This window comes from Molossus molossus, unplaced genomic scaffold (assembly GCF_014108415.1).
Source record: "Molossus molossus isolate mMolMol1 unplaced genomic scaffold, mMolMol1.p scaffold_m16_p_1, whole genome shotgun sequence".
Lineage (NCBI taxonomy): Eukaryota > Metazoa > Chordata > Mammalia > Chiroptera > Molossidae > Molossus > Molossus molossus.
In genome coordinates this window covers 174,148,202-174,169,927 of record NW_023425344.1, presented here as the reverse complement: position 1 = coordinate 174,169,927, position 21,726 = coordinate 174,148,202, and the positions used below count along the sequence as shown (strand labels likewise).

At 45.9% G+C, this 21,726-nt stretch overlaps 1 long non-coding RNA gene across 1 annotated transcript; it reads right to left on the bottom strand.

Annotated features, from left to right (window-relative positions):
* Positions 1-4,117: 4,117 nt before the first annotated feature.
* LOC118625034 lies at positions 4,118-21,214 on the bottom strand. The gene is made up of 3 exons (XR_004958592.1): positions 21,158-21,214; positions 20,821-21,015; positions 4,118-4,180 (listed from the first exon to the last, which is right to left on the bottom strand). It is a non-coding gene; the product is annotated as an uncharacterized LOC118625034 (long non-coding RNA).
* Positions 21,215-21,726: the final 512 nt, after the last annotated feature.

Here is a 21,726-nt window from a genome sequence, read left to right as displayed (position 1 = left end):
GAGCTGGAAACTGGGGAAGCCCTCTCATTTTGCCCTGTCCCGATGACACCCTTGCCAGGTGGGCGTCAGCCTTTTCCAAGAAGGCTGGGAAGATTTCCATGACTTTTCTCTTCCATTTCCTCCCCAAATAGTCACTGCGCTTCTCTTGACCCAGGCCAACAGGCAAATCTTCAATTGCCCCAGAATAATTTGACACCGTTGATAACTATGTTTTTCAAACTGTTGGTCATGACTCATTTAAATGAGTCTTGAAATCAGTTGAGTAGATTCCAATCGGCATTTAAAAACAAGAATCAATCAAGCAGTGCAGAGAGTAGAATATTGTATATTAGAGTATGTAGTGAGGGTAAATAATGTGTTCTGGAAGTCTGTTTTAGCCTGTATGTGTATGAAACAGGTTGCATCATAAAGTGATGATGAGAAAAAGTTTGAACAGCGCCGGTTTACAACATTTTTCAGATATACTTTAGAAAAACTTATTATTGTGAAAAATATCAAATAGACATAAAAGTAATGACAGTCAGCCCTGGCCGGTTTGGCTCAGCGGTTAGAGCGTCGGCCTGCAGTCCAGAGAGACCTGGGTTCGGTTCCCCCTAAGGGAACGTACAATGGTTGCAGTTTGTCCCCGGCCCTGGTTGGTCGAGAGAGTGGCAGCCTCTCAATGTGTCCGTTTCACGTCGATATTTCTCTCTCTCTCTCTCTCCCTCTCTCCATCCCTCCCTCCCACTCTATCTGAACAAAAAATGGAAAAAAATGTCCTCGGGTGAGGATAAAAAAAAGTGGTGACAATCATAATATAAACCCCGTTGTATCCTCATCTAGTTTCCAAATTATCGCTCGTAGATAGTACCACCCAATTCATTTCCTTCACTAATTTCTTTTTATTTACTTGCTCCACCTTTGCAAACGCAGGGGAGATGTCAGTGAAAACCGGTCATCCTTCCTGGTGGTTCAAGTTGTGAATGTTTCAGGTCTCGGGAGCCTCCGGAGGCCTCAGGATGGCACCGGGAAGACACGTTTGGGGGGTTCCAGGCGTGCGCACTGGCTCTGGGTCTCCTCTGGCAGACAGTGGCCGTCATCTGGTTCAGTTCAGATGTTCCCCTCGCCGTTCCCCTTCCCCATCCTCCTTTGAGCACCCCTGTCCAGCCCCTTTGCTCTGCAGGTGAAGAAACTGAGCTGGGGGCGGGCGGGCGAGTTACCCACGAGAGCGGCTCACGGAGCGCCGGCTCTTACAGCCCCTCAGGATGCCGGGAGCCTCTCACTGGCTTTCTGCTGCTTTAAAGATAAAAACCAAGCCCTTCGTGTGCCCACAAGCCCTAAGCGGCCTGGCCTGCCTCCCTGCACAGCCCCACCCCTTCCCATTCCCGGGCGCCTGCCCTCTGTGCCGTCCCCTGCCTGGCGCCGGCCTGCGGTCTCTGCACTTACAGCGCCGCCTCGCTCCCCAGCCCCGCACGCCGCCACCCTTCCTGAACTCACTACAGTTATAGTTTATGTTTTGGGGAACGATTATTTGATTAATGTCTCACTTCCCTTCAGACAGTTCCGTGAAGACAGGAACCCAGTCTGTTTCCACTCACTGTGTCATCTTCAACACTTGACACCAGGTGTTAAAAAATGTCAGATACAATGAACATTTCTTTGTACTCAACTCCCTTCCCTGGTTTTCTTCCACTCTCCTGAAATCGGTGCCTGCTCTAAACCAGGGGTCTGTTTTTCATACAGTTACTGAATCTCCGTATAGCTACTAAATATCCATGTAGAAAACACAGGCTATTGTTTCCTCTGTTTAACATTTATACAAATGAAATCATATTCCACGTGTCCTCCTGCTTTTCATTTAACATTTAGTTTTTGAGATCTGTTCTTATTGATATATATGTAGATCAGTTTCATTCATTTTCGACTAGAACAAGATGGCTGCTGTCACATGAATAAATTACATTTTGCTACTTCTGTTGCTAAATTTTGTGACTTTTATTTACTATGCTTTTCCTTTTGTTTGTTTTGTTTCCTTTTCTTCCTTCACTGACAATTATGGGCTGAATGTTTGTGCTGTGTCCCTCCAGAATTCATATATGTGGAAGCTCTAATCTTCAATGTATCTGGAGATGAGACCTTTGGTTCATCGAGGTCATGAGGATGGGGCCTGGTGATGGGATTAGTGCCCTTATAAGAAGAGAAACCAGAGAGCTTGCTTTCTGTCTCTCCTCCACGTGAGGGTACAACCAAAAGGTGGCTGACTGCAATGCAAGAAGGGAGCCTTCCCTAGGAACTGAAATGACTGGCACCTTGATTTTGGACCTGTAAGAATTGTGAAAAAAATTTTTTGTTGTTTAAGCCATCCAGCCTGTGGTATTTTGCATAGAAGCTCCAGCAGACTGAGACAGTGACTTCTAGTGGACTGCTGTCTTCTCTACTATATTTTTCTCTAGGAGAATAGTTTTCCTCTTATAGCCTGGAAGTTTTACACTCCATTTTTATTCTTCTTGTGTTTTCTTTTAAGCTTTTAGTATACATTTAACTCAACACAATCTAAAGTTAATTTTTATTCCCTTCCTGTTATGTTTGCCTTGTTTAATCCCCACTCACCCACATTAAGTATTTACAGTAGACACTCACCTTTATAAACAAGACTACTATTATAATACTGTTTTCCTTACATCCCAATATCCCACTCTGGGTTTAATTTCTTTCTTGGTTGATAGTTCTCTGAAGTTCTTCCAGCAAAGGGCTATGAGCAGGAATCTTTTTCATTCTTTGTCTCAAAAAATATTTCTTCGCACTCCCTCTTTAATATAGTTGGGTGTATAGGTGTATCAAAATAACTACAAGGCGGTGCTTACGTTTGAAAGGAAAAACTACTGGTAGTTTTCTTCAGCTATTTGTGTATTCTAGTTTTTCTAAGCTGAGTATTATTTGTGTAATTTCTCAAAAATTAAAAAATACATAACAAAAGACATAAAATACTTTTATCACTAGCTCATCAAATAAATGCCAAATCTTCATGTATTCTGATTATGCTCCTGCAAGATTTTCTTCAAGAGAACCACGGGAGGTGATACTGTTTCCATGACAATGTACCTGTAGTCCCCTTAGATATTAAAACAGAGGAGTCCCCTCATTCTAGACTCAGGTTTCGGCTAGTCAGGGCTGCATTCATTTGTCCAACTTCAATGCAAGTATGCCTTTAATCCTTCCTTCTGCCTGGCATTAGAAAGTCTCCTTCCCAGTGATGGAATGTAGTGTTCACCTTCATGCGAAACTAGAAGCTGAAGTATGAAAGAATCATAGCCAGCACCTCTGCACCTGGGAAGTGTGGCTACGTCCCTTCTCTGCTTTCAAAGCAGAATTTTTAAAATGCAAGTGATGCTCCGATTGGTGTTGAGAACAGCATCTGTGCATAGAATGAAAACCCAGAGAACAATCCAGGTCCCCTCCAGAGTCACTAGGTTTCAAAAGACAGCAGTAAAAATTAGATTTCTAGGGAGAGATCACAGCCAGTGACATTGAGATAACATCCCTTTTCTAGCTGCTTGGGGAGCTGTTCAGCTGGAGAAATGTAAATTCTGTTCACACAGAACCCAGTTAGTCAATTAGTCCATACTGCTATTTTATTTTTAGCAGATTATGTTTGGATTCTTGTTTTCTCTTCGGTTTAGGTTTGAAAAAAATTTCCCCTGGTTTCTATCACACAGTGTCCTGCAGATTATATGGTCTCCAAATTAGCTTCTCCTCCTCACATCTGTAGTCAGTAGATTTCTTTAAGAGAGGAAACACACACACACACACACACACACACACACACACACCACTCCTGCCATCACAACCCATTGGTAACATGCACCTCCAAACTGGCATTGAGAAATTCAACAGAATGCAGACATTTTACCGTGTATTCAGTAGAGATACATCATTTTCAGGATTTCCTTGTTGATAAACACCAATGAATGCTTCTACATGAAAAATAAAATTGTGGGATCTCTCCTCACAGACGGAGGAGCACATGCATTTACTCTCATTTCCTTAAAAAATATCACTAATAACATTAAAAATGGATTTTTTTATTTTTGGTACATGCCTCTAGTGGGAACCAAACCCAGGACTCTCTGGTCCGCAGGCCGATGCTCCAATCGCTGAGCCAAACTGGCCAGGGCCGAAAGTGGATTTTTAAGAAGACAACCTATAAAGGCAAAGAGAACAGAAAACTGAAAAGCAAACACACAAGTGATAATAACCAAGCAGTCAGCTATAGGAAAAGCCCAGCAGCAACTATTTTATTTAGCAGAAACCTGCCTCCTCTTCCCACCTTAGGAACTGGGAGTGAAGAGGAGATAAGAATATAGCTAAAATCAGGAGAATTGTTTAAAAGTCTATTTAAAAATAAATAAAGCCCGGCCAGTGTAGCTCAGTGGTTGAGCGTAGACCCATGCACCAAGAAGGTCATCAGTTCAATTCCCGGTCAGGGCACATGCTCAGGTTGTGGGCCAGATCCCCAGTGGGGGGGCATGCAGGAGGCAGCCAAATGAAGTTCTCCCTCACTGATGTTTCTGTCTCTCTCTCTCTCTTCCTTCCTCTCTAAAAATCAATAAAGAAAAAAAAATTTTTTTTTAAATTTATATCTCCTTTCTCACACCATACAGCCAAGTAACTCCCTTTCCTTCACCCTGGCAGAACACTGGATGGTTACACTCTGGAGAGGGTCTCAGGACTATGGCGATGTCAGCCATAGCTGACGGTATGGAGACAAGCTTGTCAATAGCATGATTAAGTGATCTCTGCACAGTGACATTGGAACCACCAGACCACTTTCTCCCAGGGGCTCTGGGCTCCGAGAAGTCAGAAGCCAGGGCTGTACCCTCCAGGCAGGAGACTGGTAGATTCTTATCTGCAGAATCTGAATAGCTCAAGAGAAAGATAAAAAATACCAACATCTAGGATTTTCTAACTAAATGACGCAATAAGATACTCTACACCAGGATTTCTCAACCAAAACTAGTAAAATTTTGGGCAGGATAACTTTTTGTTGTGAGGGACCGTCCTGTGCGCAGTGTGATGCTGAGCAGCATCCCTGGCATCTGCCCATCAGATGCAGTAGCACTGCTTACACTGAAGGTCAGCAGGTCCCACTCACCAAGACCTTGGAGGTTTCGATCTGTTTCTCAGTGCTTAATTCACTCTTAAACGTGATCTGACAGCCAAAAGTCAGAAGACACCTGAGAAGGAAAGTCTCTAATGTGAAATATGGAGATAAAAATAAACTTTTTAAAAATTAGAGAAAATGTAGGTTATGCAGGGAGAAGAAAAACTAAAAAATTATCATCCTTATCCTGAGAGAATAGACAATGCATAGAAACTCTTGAAAATTAGAAATATGATTATAAAGAATTTTTTAAATGCAATAAGAATGCAAGAAAACACTGAAGAAATCTCCCAGAAAGAAGAGCAAAGACATGAAGAATTAAAGAGGAAGATAAAAATGAGAGGGTAAGTCCCCAAGGGCTGATATCCAAGTGATAAATTCTAGCAGGAGAGAACAGAGACAATGCGGGGAAGGTCCAAAGGAAATCACCAACAAAATGATCGAGAACTTTTCCTACAATGGAGATAGAAGAGTTTCTAAATTAAAAGGGCCCTCCGAGGTTCTAGCACATTAGATGAGAAAAGAGCTCCATTAAGGCAAACTTGTGAAATTTCAGAATACTAGGGTTAAAGAGAAGATCTGAAAAAGCTTCTAAAGAAAAAGTTACATCCGCCATTCAAGAATCCGAATGGCTTTGTGCTTCTCAGATGTAACACTGGAAGCTAGAAGACAATGGAGGAATGCCGATACATTCTAGAGGAAATGAGTATGTAACAGTGGATGGAGGTCAACTGCAGATGTGCGAGTCCTTGGAAATTCTCCTCCAGGAACTCTTCCTCAGAAAGCTGCCAGGGAACATGCTCCACCAACACAAGGGAGGACACCAAGGAAGAAGAAAACACAGAGCAAACGATTCCACACAGGAGAGAGGAAAGGGAATTCCCGGGATGATGGTGAAGGGACCCCCAGGCATCAGTGCTCACCTCTCCGAGCATTCCAGATTGGAGAAATCAGAAGGTCTGGGAGAAATGTATCCCAGAAAATGGAATTGCTGGAACATGGTATATTCAAATATTTTGAGAGGAGATTGAGAAAACAGAGAATTGGGGGTTGAAATAGTGAGAAGGCCTTAGAAAATCAAGCAAACATACATCCAGGTTCACACCAACAAGAATAAAATTTTGTACAAAGCAGTGAGAAATTATGGAACACTACATGACTAAGTTGGAAAGAGTTCACATAGCTATCATCATATCAGCCCTGACTACTTAACAAAATTGTAGTATAGTTATTTCAGGAAGATGATAGAACAAGACGGTGAAGTAAGTATGTGGTGGGAAGCGATGGAGATGAACGCTGAACCCTCCTCTTCTATCGGGGGCAGTTAGATGGGGCCTGGCATCGGTCAGTGTGAGGACACGCCTGGGTAGGTGGGCCCAGACCTATTCCACAGATACAGGTACACCTTGGTCTCATGGTTTACGTAGCTGGACCAAAAAAGTATCAGTTTAAGCACTAGATGTGTGTTGTGGTTTTTGGTTTAGCTGTTACCTAGCTGCATGATCTGAGCAGGTTGCTTAAGCTCTCTACGCCTCAAGCTGATAACCAGTAAAATGGGACATTTTATTGAATCAATGAACAATTGTTGAGCAATCCCCATGGGTCCTTTGGGGACAGAAATGAAAAATACAATCCTTGACTTTAAGTCCAAAGAAGGGGGCAGACAAGGAAGCCCAAGGGATGTATATGGAGTGCCGAGGGAACACAGGAGGGGTGGAGACTAACACTGAGCATCTACTGCGTGCCAGGCAATATATCATGTAAGCTCCCAGTAACCCAGCCGTACTACCTACTATTGACATTTTACAACGGAGGAAGTCAATGATCACAAAGGCTAAGTAATTGAACCCGAGTTGTACAGTGAGAAAGGATATAGGCTCCAATCTTTCTGGCTTCTGTGCCATTCTCTTCAAAAACACACACCTCCTAAGGGCACCACACCAAGACAAGGAAGAGGTTAAGGTCAGAAAGGCTTTCTGAGAAGGTGGTGTCAGAAAGGAAGGTTGGTGAACGGATTCTGCTGGCCACAGAAAAGTCTGGATGCTACGTCTCCCTCTCTTGTACCAGTATCCTATGGCTGCTCTAGTCATGAAACTTCACTTGGCAAATATTTGAGTGCCCATCACGTTCCACGGACTGTGTTGTGTGTTTTTTTTAATCCTCACCTGAGGATATTTTTTCATTTATTTTCAGAAAGAGTGGGAGGGAGAGAGAAAGAGAGAAACATTGGCGTGAGAGAGACACATTGACCCAGCCACAGCCAGGGACCAAACCGTAACCGAGGTACATGTAGTCCTCGGGCTGACGCTCTAAACCCTGAGCCAAACCAGCCCGGGCTGTGCTAAGTACTAAAGGATACAAAGGTTAAAGCAAGACAGAACAAAAATAGACTAGTTACTACTCTGAACAAGCTTACAGACTATTGGTGAGGATAATTATTATACAGTGTTGAAAATTATATGATAGACACACCTAAGGCAAGCGTGCAGGGGGTGTGGGGGGACGTGGGGAGTCTGCTTGCGGGGGACAGCTGAGCTGAGTCTGGAGGAACAAGTAGGGGGTAGGAGAAGGCTGCAGGAGAGTCTTTCCAGGCAGAAGCAACTAGGTTATGTTTTGTACAACAAAGCTGATATAAAAAGAAGTTAAATAAGGATGGGTGAGCCTGGCTGGGTGGGTCAGTAGATTGAGCATCCTCCCGTGGACGGAGAGGTCTGGGTTCAATTCTGGGTCAGGACAAATGCCCATGTTGTGGGCTCAATCCCCAGTAGGGGGCGTGCAGGAGGCAGCCAATGGATGTGTCTCTCACATCGATGTATCTATCTTTCTTTCCTTTCCTCTCTCTCTCTAAAAAAAAAAATCAAGAAAAGTATATTAAAAAAAAAAAAAAAGGATGGGTGATATATTGATCAGGGTCCCAGAAGGAAACATGTGACTCATTCCCCTGGGATTTTTAAAGAAACTTTTCATAGCTGAATGAGCAGATTTAAGGGAACCAATGAGAGATATTGAGACACCCAAGGTCTAGCGACAGTGGGAAGCTATTACTATCACAGGGCTTGAAGGGACAGGGAAAGAAACAATGATCAGAGATAAGCTGGGAGCCTGGGAGCCTGGGGAACCTGAAGTCAAGAAGAGCTGCAGCCCAGGCTTCACAAAGCAGGGAGGAGTAGATGCCCTCTCACTCTTCCCCTCCTCCGTCTCTGCCAGGGCCTCCGCGGGCCAAAGCCGCATGTAAACCCCAAGGTTCAGTCTGTAGAGCTCAGCCTCCCAGGACATAGAGCAGGACTGAGAACAGCAGACAATGGGTCGGGGGGGGGGGGGGGGGGGGACTGAATGGAGAGGATTTGGGAGAAGATATGAAGCCTATCATCAATATTTTGACTTCTAGGTGTCTCTGGGGCATCTATGTGCAGATGGCCAATAGATTGTGAGCTGCAGAGGCCTGGAGCTCAGCAGAGTTCTGGGGTGCAGACAGATCTTTGGGAGTCACAACCAAGCAGATGGTGACAGACCCTGTCTACTCAAGGGTTGTTGGGGGGAACTAGATGTGCTGTCAGTGCTTTTGAAAGTGCTCTGAGACGCCCTGGCCGGTTTGGTCCAGCGGTTGGAGTGTCGCCTGTGGACTAGAGAGTCCCGGGTTCAGTTCCCTCTAGGGGCACGTACCAAAAAAAAGAAAGCACTCTGCTTAGTATGCAATCCATGACCCTCTGAGCACTTGCGGTAGTTCTTGCAGTTTTTGCCTTTAACTAACAGTAGCTTGGAAATTTCTCAGTAGTTGACAAGAGATAGAAATTATAAGGAAGATCAGGAAAAACAAACTACTGTCTATTTTCTCAGCATGGACTAAACCTATTCAAGATCTCTGTGTCATATCTAGTATATACGTATATGAATTTCTTGCTGAGGTTATTTGTTTTTCTCATACATGCCTTTTGATGTGTTAGGGATTGTACTAAGTGATACATATAAAATATAATGCTATAAAGCAGAATTCCAAGGTTTTCTAAATTATGTAATTCACATATTTTTATATATGTACATATCAGGAAATAAATGCTATTTTTCTGGGGAGGAGGAGTGTTCTGAAAATGACAAGACACTAAGTAAGACATGAAGCGAACATGTGTGGTGGTATAGTTGATGCTGTTATTATAATAATATGTTCCCAGGAAACACATTTTGAGTGAAAGGTGAACCTTTCCTGTGTGACCCATCCATTCATCAGAAGAGCCACCATGTGGATTTCACCCCATCCTATCAACACACATACACACACACTCACATGCACACATGTACACACACACAACAGTGTAATGGCAACATATTTCAAAGTAGCACTTGCTGTGTACCACTTGGAAGGTCACACGTGTACACATTACAGCATGCTGCCCATGCACAGAATGTCTTAGGAACTCACCCACCTCTCATGGTTATTCGCTCCGGGGCTAACAACTACTGTTTACGAATGCCTTCAGTGATGGCAAACCCAGTCTTTGAGGGGGGTTTGATTTTGTGAATGGCCAAAAGTCACTGTATATTAATGGAACACAAAGAAACCTTCCAACTCGAGCACTGGGAGAGCAAAAGAAAACGGAATCCAAGCTCGCAGATGCCAACACGCTGCATGAAGCAGGTGCGAGTCGCTTTTTTCTTCATCTTTTAAACCCAGACGCATGAAAATATGTATTTTCAGAAGCCACTAATGAAAATAAATTGGTAATTAAGCTGGCGCATACAACTCGTGGCAAAAAACGAGGTGTGATTTTTCACGTAATGAGGATTTTCTTACATGCTAACAAGGGGCTGGAGAGACAATTCCAAAAGATGAGGAATTGTCTCGGAAATAGTTTGCTGTAGAATCAAATTGGGGGCTGGATTACATTCTCCTAGGGAGACAGCTATCACTCATGCTCTGCTTCCCCGATTTGTTTATCAACAGCAGCGTGAATCTCCTTAGTCCTATCGGATAGCTGCACCAACTTTAAATAATGTTTTTAAACTGAATGGCCAAAATCTCAAGAAATTTCCAAATACCAACGTCTTGACATGCTCTTCCTCCTGCAAAGAACCGCACCCTCCATCTAGACTTTGCTCTGGGCCCCGCGGAACCTGAGGGCTCAGGCACGACCTGAATTTCTAAGGCGAAAAAGAAAAGTATATGCAAGAACCCTGGTGTCCCTAACTGGGAGGCCCATCCTTACATTTCTGTGAAATTACAAGGCACCAAGGGGCTACTGTCCACAATTTGTTTACTGTGCCCAGAACTGAGCATTGAAAGGGGCATCCCAATTAGTAAGGCATTACAATTCAACCAATCACGAAGGTATTTATGTTGATAATTGCAATCAGAGCCTGTTTATTACCTACATATTTAAAAAGGATCATGAGTTTGTGAGGGTTCCTAAAAATTCATCTAGTTCATTTCCCTAAGAGCAGACACGGTTAAATACTAGAGGTGTTTCCTTGGTGTAGGCAGAAAGTCCCCAGGGGAAGGATGGGAAGTGTGCAGGGTTATTGGGGGGAAGGATGGGAAGTGTGCAGGGTTACTGGAGGGAAGGATGGGAAGTGTGCAGGGTTACTGGAGGGAAGGATGGGAAGTGTGCAGGGTTACTGGGGAGAAGGATGGGAAGTGTGCAGTTACTGGAGGGGAGGATGGGAGGTGTGCAGGGTTACTTGAGGGAAGGATGGGAGGTGTGCAGGGTTACTTGAGGGAAGGACAGTGAGTGTGCAAGGTTACTTGAGGGAAAGACGGGAAGTGTACAGGGTTACAGGGGGGAAAGATGGGAAGTGTGCAGGGTTACTGGAGGGAAGGATGGGAAGTGTGCAGGGTTACTTGAAGGAAGGACAGTGAGTGTGCAGGGTTACCTGAGTGAAGGACAGTAAGTGAGTAGGGTTACTTGGAGGAAAGACAGTAAGTGTGCAGGGTTACTGGAGGGAAGGATGGGAAGTGTACAGGGTTACTGGAGGGAAGGATGGGAAGTGTGCAGGGTTACTGGAGGGAAGGATGGGAAGTGTGCAGGGTTACTGGAGGGAAGGATGGGAAGTGTACAGGGTTACTGGAGGGAAGGATGGGAAGTGTGCAGGGTTACTGGAGGGAAGGATGGGAAGTGTGCAGGGTTACTGGAGGGAAGGACGGGAAGTGTACAGGGTTACTGGAGGGAAGGACGGGAAGTGTGCAGGGTTACTGGAGGGAAGGATGGTAAGTGTGCAGGGTTACTGGAGGGAAGGATGGTAAGTGTGCAGGGTTACTGGAGGGAAGGATGGGAAGTGTGCAGGGTTACTGGAGGGAAGGATGGTAAGTGTGCAGGGTTACTGGAGGGAAGGATGGTAAGTGTGCAGGGTTACTGGAGGGAAGGATGGTAAGTGTGCAGGGTTACTGGAGGGAAGGATGGGAAGTGTGCAGGGTTACTGGAGGGAAGGATGGGAAGTGTGCAGGGTTACTGGAGGGAAGGATGGTAAGTGTGCAGTTACTGGAGGGAAGGATGGGAAGTGTGCAGGGTACTGGAGGGAAGGATGGGAAGTGTGCAGGGTACTGGAGGGAAGGATGGGAAGTGTGCAGGGTACTGGAGGGAAGGATGGGAAGTGTGCAGGGTTATTGGAGGGAAGGAGGGAAGTGTGCAGGGTTATTGGAGGGAAGGAGGGACGTGTGCAGTTACTGGAGGGAACCTATTAGCAGGGGCTGCACTGTCACCGGTTTCCCTGCTCCACTCTCGCCCACCCCTCCAGTCTATTCTCTCCTTAATGCAAATGGATTGAGCTTTCAGAAAACAAGCTTAACCATGTCACATCCCTCTTCCAATCCTTCAAACCTGCACATTCCTTTTAGGGAACATGCCAACATCTTCACCCTGACCTGAAGGCTGTGCTTGATCAGACCCCTGCCTGCCTTTCCAGCTTGTCTCAAACCCTCCCCCAGGACTCTGAACCAGACAGGGAGACCCTGCCGTCCTCCGAAGGAGACTCTCTCCCACGCCAGGGCCTGCTCGCTGCTTGTTCCTCCAGCTCAGAACGCTCCCCTTCCTCCCCTTTCGCCTGCTTTACTATTGCTCTTCCCTTGGTCTCAGCTGAAGAATGCTTTTCACCCGACCCTTCTCCACAAAGCAGGTCAGCCCCCACCCCCACCCCATTATGCACTCAGGGCTGCATATCTCAGAGCTATCCATTGGCAGCACTTACCACAGTTTTTACACATTAGCGTTTGCAATTATTTGATTAATCAGTATATATCTTTCCTACTAGATTTTCAACTCCATGAGGTTAGCAACCATAATGTTTTGCACACAGTAGGTAATAAAGAAATCTTTGAACAGGCAAGTGAAAGAGTCAAGAACGTGTACGTGCAAAGATCAAATATTAATGGCTGGGTGGGATTTGGTTGTAGCAGTGCATATGTACACATAGTAGATATATATCACACCTAAAGATTTAAAACAATATTTTTCCTTCTTTATTGATTTTAGAGAGAGACAAAGGGAGAGGAAGAGAGAGACAGAAATATCAATGAGAGAGAACATCAACTGGCCATCTCCTGCATGCCCCGCACTGGGATGGGGCCCACAACCTGGGCATGTGCCCTGACCAGAAATCGAACCTGCAACTTTTTGGTGCATGGGTCAGCACTCAACCACTGAGCCACACGGCTGGGCACACATCGAGTTTCTAACATACCACAGGAAGATAAAGGGTGTGCTAGAACATGCCTCCGTGATGAACAGTGAGCACCATGCTGTTCATCTGTTCATCCATCTTGCATTCATTTTTGTTCATTCAGATGCCACAAGATGCAAAAACGTTCCTTTTATTGGAACAGTTGGCACCATAATTTCTCTTAGGAGGAAAATTGTCTTGGTTGTACTGACAACACAAAAGACTATGGTATTTAGGTCAGTAAGTGGGCCCCCTCCCCCCGCGTCCCTACTCCCCCAAGCAATGGAAGGAAAATATAGTCTAGGCGTGAGGCTTTCTGACCTGCTCCAGAGCTGAAGTTTAGAGAAACCGGAGGAGAAAGTGACTAGCTCAGCTTTGAGGTGCTCTTGGGTGAGTCCTCTCGTACACCAATGGTCACAACTCGGTTATGAATCTGAACTATACGCTAGACATTTAAGATGGAGCCACTGGCAAATATCTGACATGGGAAAGTACACTTTTGACTACAATATCGATGTTATAGATATTGGGCAGTAAAATCAAACCTTTATTTTAAGCAACGACATATCTGAATGATACCTTTACCTTGCTGGAAGCCCATCTCGCCTCTGCATAAAACAGGAAGCATAGGCCTGGCTGGTTTGGTCAGCTGTTAGAGAGTCGGCCTGTGGTCCAGAGAGACCCGGGTTCGGTTCCTGCTAAGGGCACGTACCTCGGTTGCAGTTTGTCTTCAGCCCTGGTTGGTCATGCGGGTGGCAGCCACTCGATGTGTCCCTTTCACGTCAATGTTTTTCTCTCTCTCTCTCTTCCTCTCTCTCCCTCCCACTCTGTTTGAACAAAAAATGGAAAAATGTCCTCGGGTGAGGATAAAAAACAAAACAGAAAGCATAAATTATTGACATCATCGCAGAAACAGTGATGCTGGAGAACAAAATACATGGACTGTTCTTCTTGTGCTCTGACCAGAAGATGTAATCGGATGCAATCATTTCATTAATACACACATGGCCCTGTAATGGAAATAAGGGGACCAGATGGCCGGGAGTGGACTGAGATGAAATGAGATGGGTGTTCGCAGTTCAGCAACAAACTACTTAGCCTGCATGGATTATACTAAGTACTTACAGAACCACAGAACACATTTTCAGAATGAGATTCTGGCTTTGTGTCTAGAAACACTATTCCCAGCATCAGGAGAAAGCCTGTTTTTCTGGACCCCAGCAGGCAGGGCTATTGTGCCTAAGAAGTTGGTGGTTTTACTGCACCAGTGCCCAAACTTGACTGCATATTGGAGTCGCCTGGAGAGATTTTTTATTTTTATTATTTTATCCTTACCCGAGGACATTTTCCATTTTTTGTTCAGGTAGAGTGGGAGGGAGAGAGAGGAAGAGAGAGAGAGAAACATCGACGTGAAAGGGACACATCGAGTGGCTGCCACCCGCACGACCAACCAGGGCTGAAGACAAACTGCAACTGAGGTACACCACACCCTTGGCGGGAACTGAACCCGGGTCTCTCTGGACCGCAAGCAGACGCTCTAACCGCTGAGCAAAACTGGCCAGGGCTGGAGAGATATTTTTTACAAAATACCAACACATGGGGCTCCCTTCCAGAACTGTTTATTTAATTGGTCTGGGATACAACCCAGGCACTGGGATTTTTCAAAGCTTCCAGGTGATTGTAAGGTACAGTGGTATTTAATAACCATCGCGTTAATGTGATTCCTGTATTTCCACAGGTAGGACCACTTTATAGATCAATAAAAGAAGCAAGTGCTTGTGTGATGTGATTTGGGAGGACTCAGAACAACCCTTGCCCCCAAATAGCTACTTTTCTCCTCTGTAGTGTTTAGAAAACTACCTAAAATTTTTCATTTCTTTGAATGAAGGCTTTGCAACTTAAATGAGGATAATTCCTCTGAGAAGGATAATACATTAAGTGGTTATCAGTTATTAACACCCTGGTGTGCTTGCTTATCGGATTACTTTCCTTTATGGTGGTGGAGTAAGGGGCGGGGGTGGGGGAAGCCCAATGGTGGGAGCTCAAAGGTCAGTAGGATGTGGATTCGAGGTAAGTTCCAGGGGTGGGAGGTTTGACCAAAAGCAGTCTGTAGACAGGATGGGATGCTGAGTATATATCAAAAAGAGAGATTTGGTGTGAGGGTTCTGAAGGTCAGAGAACACTATGAATCAGATCAAATGAGCGAGTCGATAAACCTTCGGCAAGGGAGGTGAGCGTGGGGTAACGCGTGAGGGGTAGCCCCTTTCCACTCGCATCTCAGCTCCAGAAGCAAGAGGCCCCATGTACCCGCCTTGGACGTTGGTGCCCAAGGATGATCAGAAAGCAGGCAGGTTGACAAGAACTGGGGAATCACAGGAGCCTCTTAGCTTTGTAATACCTGAGCCTCCAGCTTCCTGGCAAAAACAGGAATTGGTTGAATTTCAGGAGGTCAAGATACCAACCAAGAGAATGAGTGTATGATTATGAAAGCAAGAAAGAACCTTGAAAACAAGCTCCAGGTCTCAGAGAAGGTTCCTTTGGGGACAAACATTAATCACACGTAATAATCTTGACTATAGATATGAAGGAACGGAATGAATCCAACTTCTAGCAGCCCACTCGGATGTGGGAGAAGCACCTGTGGGAACTAACATACGTTCTCCCAGTTTAACAGTTCTGCCAAGGGTGGTCTTATCCACGTGCATTTATGTCCCTGCAATTTCCTCACCTCTTTTATACAGACTGGAAACGCACTCAGCAGGAGCCCAGCCATATCCAGCATGGCTGGAATTCTGGCTGGACAGTGACAATGAGTGGGCGCCCAGACCCAGGCAGGCTCTTCTGAATGACTTCTGAACAGTGTTGACTTAAAAGAAATCTCTCCCTGCAGGTTCATCAAGCCCCCCTGGGAAGCTCCTGATGTGAATGGGAATCACGACCTGACATGAACGTGAATGATTACGTGTCAGCAGGGCTGATTTGATTCTTACTAGAGTGTTAATTTATTCGCAGTGATTTCACACATCTGCTTTGGCCACAAGGTCTTATTGCATTAATCCCTGTGCTATTACTACGCGCTGCGCGTAGGTATATTCTGTATATAGGAGGTGGGTGGGGAATGAGGAGTTTGTACATGTGATTTTTTTTAAGGGATACATAGCCTTTTACTCAGAGGACTAGCTGGCAGAAAATGTTGGATTGCCCACTATTTGGAATCACACTCTCTTGGGACTAAGACAGTTTGGCATTTGGGTCCATAAGGTTGCAGAATGATTTTAAAGGTGACGGACTCAAGGGAGTCCTAGGCCACACAGTAAGCCCCTAATTATGATGGGCAGGTTGGACAGCTCTATCCCCATGGAAAAAAGCTGTAAATTTTGTCTGGACAGTAAAAACAAAAGTGCTTCCTCTAGATATTTGAGCTGCGTTACTAGGGAAAGAAATACAAAAGAAAAAAGGAGAAAAATCACTTTGCAACAAAGAGGAGGAGATTTTTGTTGTTGTTAATCCTCACCCAAGGATATTTTCCACTGAATTTTTTTTTTTTAAGAGAGAGAGAGAAATATCAACCCGAGATTGAATGTGCAACCCAGCCACGTGCCTTTGACCAGAACTAAACCCGAGACCCTTCAGTGTGTAGGGTTGATGCTCTAATCACTGAGCCAAACCAGCCAGGGCACCACTTTGTTCTTTTAAATCTCACAAGACAGGTTGGGTTTGGGCTGTCAGAAGACAGTTTATGGTTTCATTAGGAGACAGATGTATGCAGGCCAGCGGGGGAGATAAAGCCCGGTTAATCCGAGCTGTTTGTGAATGAAATGTGGAGGACTTGGACACAGAGGCCAACCCCAAACTGAACGCTGCCCCCCTGGAGCCACACAAATCCCAGGAAGCTACAGATGCTGGCACTTCCCGGAGCCTGTTACTGGGGGCTGGGACCAGCTTTCTGAGCCTGCCTCTCATGCTCCAGTCCCAGGCCTGAAGCTCAGCAGATGCTCCAGGTTAGTTGGGCAGGTGCTGGGGCCCCAGAAAGTGAGAGCGGAGCACAGTGAGAGCAGGGGGTTTTCTAGGGAGGGGCCCAGGCTTCTCCTAGTATGTAGGGACTTTTAGTTGGCAAAAGGAAATCTCTTTCTCCTCTTGGGTTGAATGAATTTAGGTCGTGGGGGAGTCAGGACCCACCTCTGTTTAAGGAATATGCAACTTTCTCAGGTTGAGGGGGATTGAGAGCCAGAGTCACTATCCACTCCTCCAATAAACGGAAGATTCCACAACACTGAAGACACTGTGGAAAGCAGGGTGGCGTATAAGCCCTCTGCTCCCCAGGAATGTAAGGTCCAGGAGAAGAGAGGTCGGCTATTCATTTTCATTCTTACACCTCCTAGAAAGTTTCATTTGTGGAATATTTGAAGCTGCAAAACCAACAGGTTCACCTGAGGATCTGTGGTTGAGTAGGATGAGGTTCTAAGCACATGTAAGGATAAGCCCTCCTCCAGAAACACGGAAGTAGTAAACGGGACCACTGTTAATAACTCTTCACTCCCTCCTTGGATTCAAATAGTCAACCATGCCCTTTGCTGTGTGCCTTTAGAGTTTTCCCCACTAGATCTGAGACTACTTCCCTGCTCTATTAGTGAAAATGACAGGTAGGACATGGCTTTGCAAAGCCAACAATCCAGGTGTTCATTTCCCTTAGATACTTGTAGGCGGCTATGCTCTCATGATCCAAACCACCCTAATTCCCTTTTCCTTCCTCAAAGGTCACGTTTTCCATCTTTTAAAATTATTTGGTCCTTGGGAGCATTTGAGATCTTGCTCCTTGGCATATGTCATTAGTTTGGCTCAAATAAACTCTTAAAAAAATTATTTGGACCCCTTCTCTAAGACTCTTAAGTAACACTTTCTTCATAGTTTTTTTTTTTTTTTTCTTAGCTACTTGTCTGACTTCGGGCAAACTACCTAATTTGGGGGTTGATTTTAACATCTGTGAAACAGGATAGAGTTCCTGATTTCTAGGATTTCTTCCTTCTCTAATTTTCACAGAAGTAAGAGCTCTCAACTTCTTATTGTTATCAGAGCCACTGAAAAGAACTTAATAAAAATGCAGGTACTTAAATCTCGCTTTCAAAGATTTTAATTTAGTAGGTTTAGGGTGAGACCCCAGAATCTGTATTTTTTTTTTTTTTTGTTAATCCTCACCTGAGGATATTTTTTCCATTTTCTTTAGAAAGAGTGAAAGGAAGGGAAGTGGTAGAGAGAGAGAGAGAGAGAGAGAGAGAGAGAGAGAGAGAGAAACATCAATGTGAGAGAGACACATTGATTGGTTACCTACTGGGGCTGGGGATGGAACCCAAAACCCAGGTATGTGCCCTTGACAGGAATCAAACCTAAGACCCTTCGGTCCCTGGGCTGGTGCTCTAACTGCTGAGCCAAACAGGTCAGGGCAGCATCTGTATTTTTTTTTTTTTTTTTTATCCTCACCCGAGGACATTTTTCCATTTTTTGTTCAGGTAGAGTGGGAGGGAGAGAGAAGAACAGAGAGAGAGAGAGAGACATCGATGTGAAAGGGACACATCGAGTGGCTGCCACCCGCACAACCGACCAGGGCCGGGGACAAACTGCAACCGAGGTACGCGCCCTTAGCGGGAACCGAACCGGGGTCTCTCAGGACCGCAGGCCGACACTCTAACCGCTGTGCCAAACCGGCCAGGGCAGCATCTGTATTTTTTTTTTTTTTTAATCCTCACCCGAGGACATTTTTCCATTTTTTGTTCAGGTAGAGTGGGAGGGAGAGAGAGGAACAGAGAGAGAGAGACATCGATGTGAAGGGACACATCGAGTGGTTGCCACCCGCACAACCGACCAGGGCCGGGGGCCAAACTGCAACCGAGGTACGTGCCCCTAGCGGGAACCGAACCCGGGTCTCTCAGGACCGCAGGCCGACGCTCTAACCGCTGTGCCAAACCGGCCAGGGCAGCATCTGTATTTTTAATGAGCATCCCCAGATGATCTAATGTTTATCCAGTTTATCCTATGAATTCCATTGTTTTTTTATCCAAAACAATTACACTAATCAAGTAAACTGAATTTTAAGTAAGAGCTAAAGGAAATAAATTCCCAGGAGACTTAAATGGAGATCTCCAATCAGAGGGAACTTGAGACAGTAAGAACATAGCTGGATGAGATAATGCTGAGGAAATCCAGAGATGCCCAGCTCCATGCAGGACCTTTTTGTATCTAATGCAGCACTATCAGGGCAAGTTATTAATTGACAGTGGCATTGATTGGATTCAAGAAAGGAAACACAACATAACAACTTATGAGTGACTTTAAAAAATAAAAACAATTTGCCCTGGCCAGTTTGGCTCAGCGGTTAGAGTGTTGGCCCGCAGACAGGAGAGGCTCGGGTTCGGTTCCAGCTAAGGGCATGTACCTCGGTTGCAGTTTGTCCTCTGACCTGGTTGGGGTCGTGTGGGTGGCAACCACTCGATATTTCTCTTTTACATTGGTGTTTCTCTCTCTCTTCCTCCCTCTCCTTCCTGCTCTATCTGAAGATGGGTGCAAAAATGTCCTCAGGTGAGGATAAAATAAATAAATAAAAATAAAAACAATTCAATGTTTTCAAGGTATGGTGGGGATAATAAGATTTTTACCTAAAAACAGGCTACCAAATTTAAGAGTTGAGTCTTTTAAAATATAGGTTCTGTGTACAGGTGCTTTTGTGTGTTTACACATATATATTATGTATACATGTGTTAATATGTTGAATCCATATGACAAATTAAAGTATAATTCATAGTAATAAACTAATACATAACAATATAGCCATAGCCTAGTGCTTGAAAATTACATTGTAAGAATATATAGAATGCATTTGTTCCAATCTAGGGTCTTTAAGAGTTTGGAAAAGCCACATGTGTAGAACATAATGATGTTGACTCGTGCAGCCTATTTTCAGACATTTAAAGGTGTTAAACAGATTACCCAGGGGACGTCCTCACTCATTCACTCCCTGTCTAAGATCTTTTACTCCAAAAGCTTCTGCCAGCGAAAGAGGGAACACGGAGAGCCAGAGTCTAAGGGAGTCTGAGAGAACACACCAAGTCTGAGTTGGGGGAATCACCAGTCCATCTGGAAGCAGATTGGATAATTGATTATCCATCCATCTCCATTTTTTGCACCTCCTCCCTGTCCTGCAGGAAATGAAAGTGCCTGCTTGAGTCCTAATGTTCCATTTACACCCTATGCCTTTCTCTGCTTTTAGTAGAGTGCTTCCTTGGGGTAAAGGTGTCAGGCCGAGGGTGGATCTCACAGGTCCCTCTTACACTGAAGCTTGGGGCTGTGCCTTTAAACTAGGAATGTTATGTAGATGGGCATTATGACTGGACTCAAGCCCATGCCATGTACCCTTCTTCCCAGGCCCCTGCCACCAGCTACTCAACCACCGGAATTGCTCTTGAACTGTGGATAATTAGGACTTCGTCAGATGCCTACAATGAGTTACCAACCCTTTCACAGTTGTATTTTAAAAAGCATGACAACTACTTACCCACTGTGCTTTTGGTACATTTATATGGAATATTCCCAATTACTGCGTCTCCTAATACTGACCCCGAGCTAATTAGCAGCCTGGTGTGATTGTTTCAGTTTTCTAGAGACCAATTAAGCAGTTTCTCTAGACAGAACTGACAACAAAATTATAAATTTAAAAACAGAAACCAGGATCTGCTGGTTGAGGGGAGAAAGCCAAGGCAGGCGGGACAGGGAAAGTGGAGGTGCGGGGTGGCTGTGGGCGGCCCTACTTCTGCTAGTTGAGTACTGGGCCTCCTTAAATTCAGATTCGACCACAGTTTACCTGAGAAGTAACCCCTCCTCCCCATTAGTAAATACAAACAGACAAACAAACAAACAAATAATTTTAAACGGAAAGAAAGCAAGCAGACGTTTAATCATGACCGCCCACTGGCTCACTCTAGGCACCTTTCATTACAGACTTGTGCCCAGATCCCCATCCTCAGAGGGAGCTTCACACTTACATTTTAGCTTCAGCCTGAATGGACTCTCATCAGGCTCCCCTCACCCCTGCATCGGCTCCACCGAGGCACCAAACCGCGCGTTCCCGCTGCGCCACGCAGTCCTCTCCAAGGGAGATTTAGAAACATCCCATTGTCGCCCCCATTCTCCTTCCCCCAACCAGCATCTCCATTTAGAGAGGGAATTTCAGTTGCCTCCTGGAAGACAAAAAAGCCAAAGGTGAAAGGGCTGCACGTAGATAGAAGCGAAACTACCTACTCACGGCCCTCCCCACTCACCCCCGCGTCTGCTCCCGGCTCCGCCTCCTCCTGCAGGGGGCTGGCCGGCAGGTGAAGTTACCTGGGCGCCCTGAGAAGCCCCGAGGGGCGGTGCGATCCTTTCTCTCGAAGTCGCCCCACTCCCCAGCAGACCCCCAGGACTCTCCCCGCTGTGCCCCTGCGCGCGTCGCCTGCCCCTCGGGCCCCAGCGCGCAGCGACAGCCGCACGCCGCGCTCGGCTCCCCTCCGCCGACCTGGCGTGACGCAGGCGGAGACTACTTAAGGGCGGATTAGAGGAGGCGGCCGCGGATTCCCGAGCCCCGCAGCCAGCTCGGCGCGCTCCGCCCAGGCCTCGCCGGTGGCAGCGCGGGAGCGCCCAGTGCCGGCTGAAGTGCCAGGCGCGGGGGCTGGTGCCCGGACCCTTACCCGCTCCCCCACCCCGGGGGGTGAGTGGCGCCCCGAGACCTCTCTCCGGCGGGCGCGAGAGTTCGCGGACCTGCACGCTGCCACCCCCGCCCCGCCCCTCGCCCGGGCATCGGTGGACTCAAGACCTGACCCCCGGACGGCGCCGGAGGTCGTGCCCGCTCTCCGGACCGCGCCAGCTGACCCACCGGTCGGGGCGCGCTTGAATTTCTTTCCCCATTTTTCTCT